Source organism: Dromiciops gliroides, chromosome 1, assembly GCF_019393635.1.
Source record: "Dromiciops gliroides isolate mDroGli1 chromosome 1, mDroGli1.pri, whole genome shotgun sequence".
NCBI classification, from domain to species: domain Eukaryota; kingdom Metazoa; phylum Chordata; class Mammalia; order Microbiotheria; family Microbiotheriidae; genus Dromiciops; species Dromiciops gliroides.
The window spans coordinates 204587747-204593966 of record NC_057861.1 but is presented as its reverse complement, the minus strand read 5'-3'; the positions used below and the strand labels follow the sequence as shown (position 1 = coordinate 204593966).

Below are 6220 nucleotides of genomic sequence, written 5' to 3'. Positions count from 1 at the left end.
TACAAAAATTGACCATGTATTAGGGTACAAAATCATCATATTCAAATGTAGAAAGGCAGAAATAGTAAATGCATCCTTCTCAGATCATGATGCAATAAAAATTACATGTAAGAAAGAGCCAGGGAAAAATAGAATGAAAATCAATTGGAAACTAAATAATTTCATTCTAAAGAATGAATGGGCCAAACAAGAAATCATAGAAACAATCAATAACTATATCCAAGAGAATGACAATAATAAGACAACATACCAAAATCTATGGGATACAGCCAAAGCAGTGCTTAGGGGAAAATTTATAGCTCTAAATGCTTACATGAATAAGAAAGAGAAAGAGGAGATTAATGAATTGGGCATGCAACTTAAAAAGCTAGAAAAAGAACAAAGTAGAAATCCCCAATTAGATACTAAACTAGAGATCCTGAAAATTAAAGGAGAAATTAATAAGATTGAAAGTAAAAAAAAAAAAACTATAGAATTAATCAATAGAACTAAGAGATGGTTTTATAAAAAAAAACAATAAAATAGATAAACTATTGGTTAATTTGATTAAAAAAAGAAAGAAGAAAACCAAGTCACCAGTATCAAAAATGAAAAGGGTGATGTTACCACCAATGAAGTGGAAATTAAATCAATAATTAGGAATTATTTTGCAAAACTGTATGCCAATACATTTGACAATCTAAATGAAATGGATGAATATTTACAAAAATACAATCTGCCCAGGTGAACTGAAGAGGAAATAAAATCCTTAAATAATCCCATATTAGAAAAAGAAATTGAACAAGCCATTAATGAACTCCCTAAGAAAAAATCCCCAGGGCCAGATTTGTTTACGGGTGAATTTTACCAAACATTTAAAGAACGATTAATTCCAATATTATACAATTTATTTGGAAAAATAGGTGAAGAAGGAGTTCTAAAAAATTCGTTTTATGACACGAATATGGTGGTGATACCAAAACCAGGAAAACCAAAAACAGATAAAAAAAATTATAGACCAATTTCCCTAATGAATATTGATGCAAAAGTCTTCAATAAGATATTATCAAGGAGATTACAGCAAGTGATCACCAGGATAATACACTATGAGCAGGTGGGATTTATACCAGGAATGCAGGGCTGGTTCAATATTAGGAAAACTATTAACATAATCAACCACATCAATAAGAAAATGAAAAAAAAAATCATATCATTATCTCAATAGATGCAGAGAAAACTTTTGACAAAATACAGCATGCATTCCTAATAAAAACATTAGAGAGTTTAGGAATAGGTGAAGCTTTCCTTAAAATAATAAACAGTATCTGCCTAAAACCATCAGCAAGTGTTATATGCAATGGAGATAAATTAGAGGCTTTCCTAATAAGATCAGGGGAGAAACAGGGGTGTCCATTATCACCCCTATTATTTAATATTGTCCTAGAAATGTTAGCTTTAGCGATCAGAGAAGAGAAAGGAATTAAAGGAATTAGAATAGGCAAGGAGGAAACAAAACTATCACTCTTTGCAGATGAGATTATGGTATACTTACAGAACCCTAGAGAATCAACTCAAAAATTACTTGAAACAATTAACAACTTTAGCAAAGTAGCAGGATATAAAATAAATCCACACAAATCATCAGCATTTCTATACATGACCAACAAAGTCCAGCAGCAAGAGATAGAAAGAGAAATTCCATTTAAAGTAACTGTAGATAATATAAAATACTTGGGAGTCTACTGGCCAAGACAAAGCCAGGAACTCTATGAACACAACTACCAAACACTCTTCATACAAATCAAATCAGATCTAAATAATGGGAAAGATATCAATTGCTCATGGATAGGCAGAGCTAATATAGTAAAAATGACAATATTGACTAAATTAATTTACTTATTCAGTGCCATACCAATCAGACTACCTAAAAATTATTTTATAGAGCTAGAAAAAATAATAACAAAATTCATCTGGAAAAACAAAAAATCAAGAATATCCAGGGAAATAATGAAAAAAATTAAAAGGAAGGTGGGTTAGTGGTACCAAACCTGGAGCTTTAATATAAAGCAGCAGTCATCAAATCTATCTGGTACTGGCTAAGAAATAGAGTGGTAGATCAATGGAATAGGCTGGGCTCAGGAAATGCAGTAGTAAATGACACTAGTAATGTAGTGTTTGATAAACCCAAAGACTCCAGCTTCTGGGATAGGAACTCAGTATTTGTCAAAAACTGCTGGGAAAACTGGAAAACAGTATGGCAGAAATTAGGCATAGACCAACATCTTATGCCTTATACTAAAATAAGGTCAAAATGGATGCATGATTTAGACATAAGAGGTGATAACAAAGGTAAATTAGGAGAGAAAGGAATAGTCTACCTATCAGATCTTTGGAAAGGAAAACAGTTTTTGACCAAGCAAGAGATAGAGTATATTATAAAATGCAAAATGGATGATTTTGATTACATTAAATTTTAAAAAATGTACAACCAGAAGCAATGCATCCAAAATTAGAAGGGAAGCAGAAAGGTGGGGAACAATTTTTGTGGCCAGTACTTCTGATAAAGGCCTCATCTCTAAAATATATAGGGAACTAAATCAAATTTTTAAGAATCCAAGTCATTCCCCAATTGAGAAATGGTCAAAGGATATGGACAGGCAGTTTTCTGATGAAGAAACCAAAGCTATCTATTCCCATATGAAAAAATGCTCTAAATCACTATTGATTAGAGAGATGCAAATTAAAACAACTCTGAGGTACGACCTGACACCTATAAGATTGGCTAAAATGACAAAAAAGGAAAATAATAAATGTTGGAGAAACTGTGGGAAAATTGGAACACTAATCCATTGTTGGTGGAGCTGTGAACTGATCCAACCATTCTGGAGAGCAATTTGGAATTATGCCCAAAGGGCGATAAAGCTGTGCATACCCTTTGACCCAGCAATACCACTTTTGGGTCTTTTTCCCTAAGAAATCATGGAAAGGAGAAAGGGACCCACATGTACAAAATTATTTATAGCTGCTCTTTATGTGGTGGCAAGGAATTGGAAGTTGAGGGGATGTCTATCAATTGGGGAATGGCTGGACAAGTGGTGTTATATGAATACAATGGAATACTATTGTGCTGTAAGAAACAATGAGCAGGAGGAGTTCAGAGAAACCTGGAGGGTCTTGCATGGGATGATGATGAGTGAGATGAGCAGAACCAGAAGAACATTATACACAGTATCATTAACATTGAGTGTTGATCTACTGTGATGGACTATATTCTCCTCACCTATGCTATGGTACAGAAGAGTTCCAGGGAACTCATGATAGAAGAGGATCTCCAAGTCCAAGAAGAAAAAAAAAAAAAAGAACTGTGGAGTATAGATGCTGAATGAACCATACTATTTCTTTTGTTTTTGATGCTATTGTGTTTTTTTCTATTTTGAGGTTTTTCATTATTGCTCTGATTTTTCTCTTATAACATGACTAATGCAGAAATAGGATTAATGTTATTATGTATATATATATATATATATATATATATATATATATATATATAACCTATATCAGATTACCTGCTGTCTAGTGGAGGGGGGAGGGAGGGGAGGGAGGGAGAAAAATCTGAAATTGGAAAGCTTGTATAAACAAAAGTTGAGAACTATCTTTACATGTAACAGAATAATAAATAAATAAATTAATTAATTAATTAATTAACTAACTAATTTAAAAAAAAGAAAATGACTGGAATTGAGTGATGGCATGTCTTGTTCAAAGAACAGTAAGGAGACCACTATTACTGGATCAAATAATATGTAGGAGGGGGAGCGAGAGATGCGAAAGACTAGAAAGGTAGAAAGATGGTTAGGGTATAAAGAAATTTGTAGGTCAAGAGAATATTTTGTATTTTAACATAGATGTAATAGGGAGGTAATAGAATTTATTGAGTAGATGGTGACATGGTTGGACTTGTGCTTTTGGAAAATCATTTTGGCTGCTGAGTGAAGAGAGAATTGTGGCAGGCCGACTCTTGCAACAGCAAAGACATGAAAAGATGAGGATTTGCATCAGGTGAGTAGCAGTATCAGAGGAGAGATGCAAGGTATATTTGTGAGATTTAAAATTGGATATATAAGCATTAAACTCCCGCTTTAACTTTTCCCTTATATGTCTCCCAGACCACTAAGAAAAAGAAGCCTCTGAGCTTTAATCAATGAGGGATTAGTTTTTATTGTTTGGTAATTAATTAGACAGCATAAAGGTGATACCAATTAGAGAAATAGGAAAGTAGAAATACAAACCAATAATCTTAGATCTAAACTTAGTCTATATTCCTTTATAAAACTCACTGAATCCCAAACTGCCTGCCAGGCCGAGAAACAGCACCCAAATACCAAAAACGTGGGCCATGGCTACGTTGAAATGCCAGAGAGCCCCACTTCCATTCCTTCTCGGTTTTTAAACTACCATCCCGGAAGTTGGTGCCCTCTGACATGCTTGGCCAGCTCTCCGAGCAGCAGCAGGAACAGGGCAGTTCCTCGTGGTCTTCTCCCCAAAAGGGTCGTCCTTCAAAAGCCGCTTCAGTAGCATGCACTCAACTCTCAAAAGATTTAGCTAATACTTTCGTTTTTTACCACATATTGGAGAGGTGTTACAAAAGTGAAATCATTTTTTTTGTACAAAAGTGAAAAGCTTTGACAAAAAAAATAGATGACAGGTGTGAGATAGTGAGGATTGCTAGACAACATGATGGTTGAAAGTCTGGGTGCTTGAAAGAATAGTAGTGCCTTTGAGAGTAATAGGCATTAAAAAAAAGGGTAAAAGACATGCTTGGAAAGGGTGGAAGTTTGGAGAAAAAGGTAAGGAATTAACTTTTGGATATAACTTTAAGATGTCCATAGTACATACATTTTGAGATGTCTAATAAGCAGGTGGAGTTGTGAAACTATTGGTCAACATAGAGATGATAACTGAATGAATAGTAGCAAATGAACTCATCAAGTGAATTCAACCATCTTACATTGCATTCTACATGTTAAAAATAAATAGGACAGGGGGCAGCTAGATGGCGCAGTGGTTAAACACCGGCCCTGGATTCAGGAGTACCTGAGTTCAAATCCAGCCTCAGACACTTGACACTTACTAGCTGTGTGACCCTGGGCAAGTCACTTAACCCCCATTGCCTGCAAAAAAAAAAAAAAAAAAAAAAAAAAACCCAAAAAATAAATAGGACAACCTGGAAGTGGAAGCCGGTATATGCCGTGCAAGATTGAGGCAGCCGTGGGAGAGGCCAGTTGGCGAGAGTGTGATCATTACAGGAGCCAGAGCCATCAGTGGTTAGGAGCCATGATGACCTCCCAGAAGCACGGGACTTCCTGGTTGAGCCCATTTGGGAGAAGCCCGTGGGCAGCCAGGCAGGCTTTGGAGAAGTGCTGGGCAAGAAGCTTGAGGACAAGGGCTTCAACAAGGTATACGTGGTTCTGGGCCAGTTCTTGGTGCTGAAAAAAGACAAAGACCTCTTCCGGAGTGGCTCAAAGACACCCGTGGGGCTAATGCCAAGCAGTTTCAGGATTGCTTTGGCTGCCTTCAAATGGTGTGATGCCTTCTTGTGAGCCCCATGCCTAGGGGCCGGCCCCCCTTTTCCCTCAGATGGGTCTTCACAGTTAGCACCACCAAGTGGGAAATCCTGTCCCTCCCTTCCTTCCCACCTCCCAACAAAAGGAAAGATTTTTGCTGCTGCTCCCCCCTCGGATAACTTTTCCTCTTCACCACCGTTTTGTCTCAACCTCCCTGTCCCTGCATCAGCGTGCTTCCTGTCCCATCCCATAAATTCCAGTGGCGATATTTATTAGCTTTCCTGGGTGGATCTCTGGAGTGGCTTCCCCACCCCCTAAACCCCCAATTCTGATCTCTTTTATGCAATTTGGGTAACTTTAGCAGAAGGAGACTCTGCCATTGTAAAGAGTTTTCAAAACCAATAAAGTTGATAGCCTTGGGGAAAAATAATTAATTAATTGAATGATTGATTAAATAGATAAAGGAATGAATGAATGAATAAGTAAATAAATATATACTCAATAATCAAGATTCAAGCATATCTTTGATTTCTTCAGTTCAGAAATTCTCTCTCATTATGTAGATTGGAAGATGACCATGTCTTCCTATATTCGTGACTATCATTCATGTCCTTCATAATGTTTCCAAAGGGAGTAATCCAACATTCTGGAAGCCTAACACATCCTAACATATTTTA

At 36.2% G+C, this 6220-nt stretch overlaps 1 pseudogene; it reads left to right on the top strand.

Annotated features, from left to right (window-relative positions):
- The first annotated feature begins 5313 nt into the window (after nt 1-5313).
- LOC122737254 lies at nt 5314-5579 on the top strand (annotated as a pseudogene).
- The last annotated feature ends 641 nt before the right edge of the window (nt 5580-6220 follow it).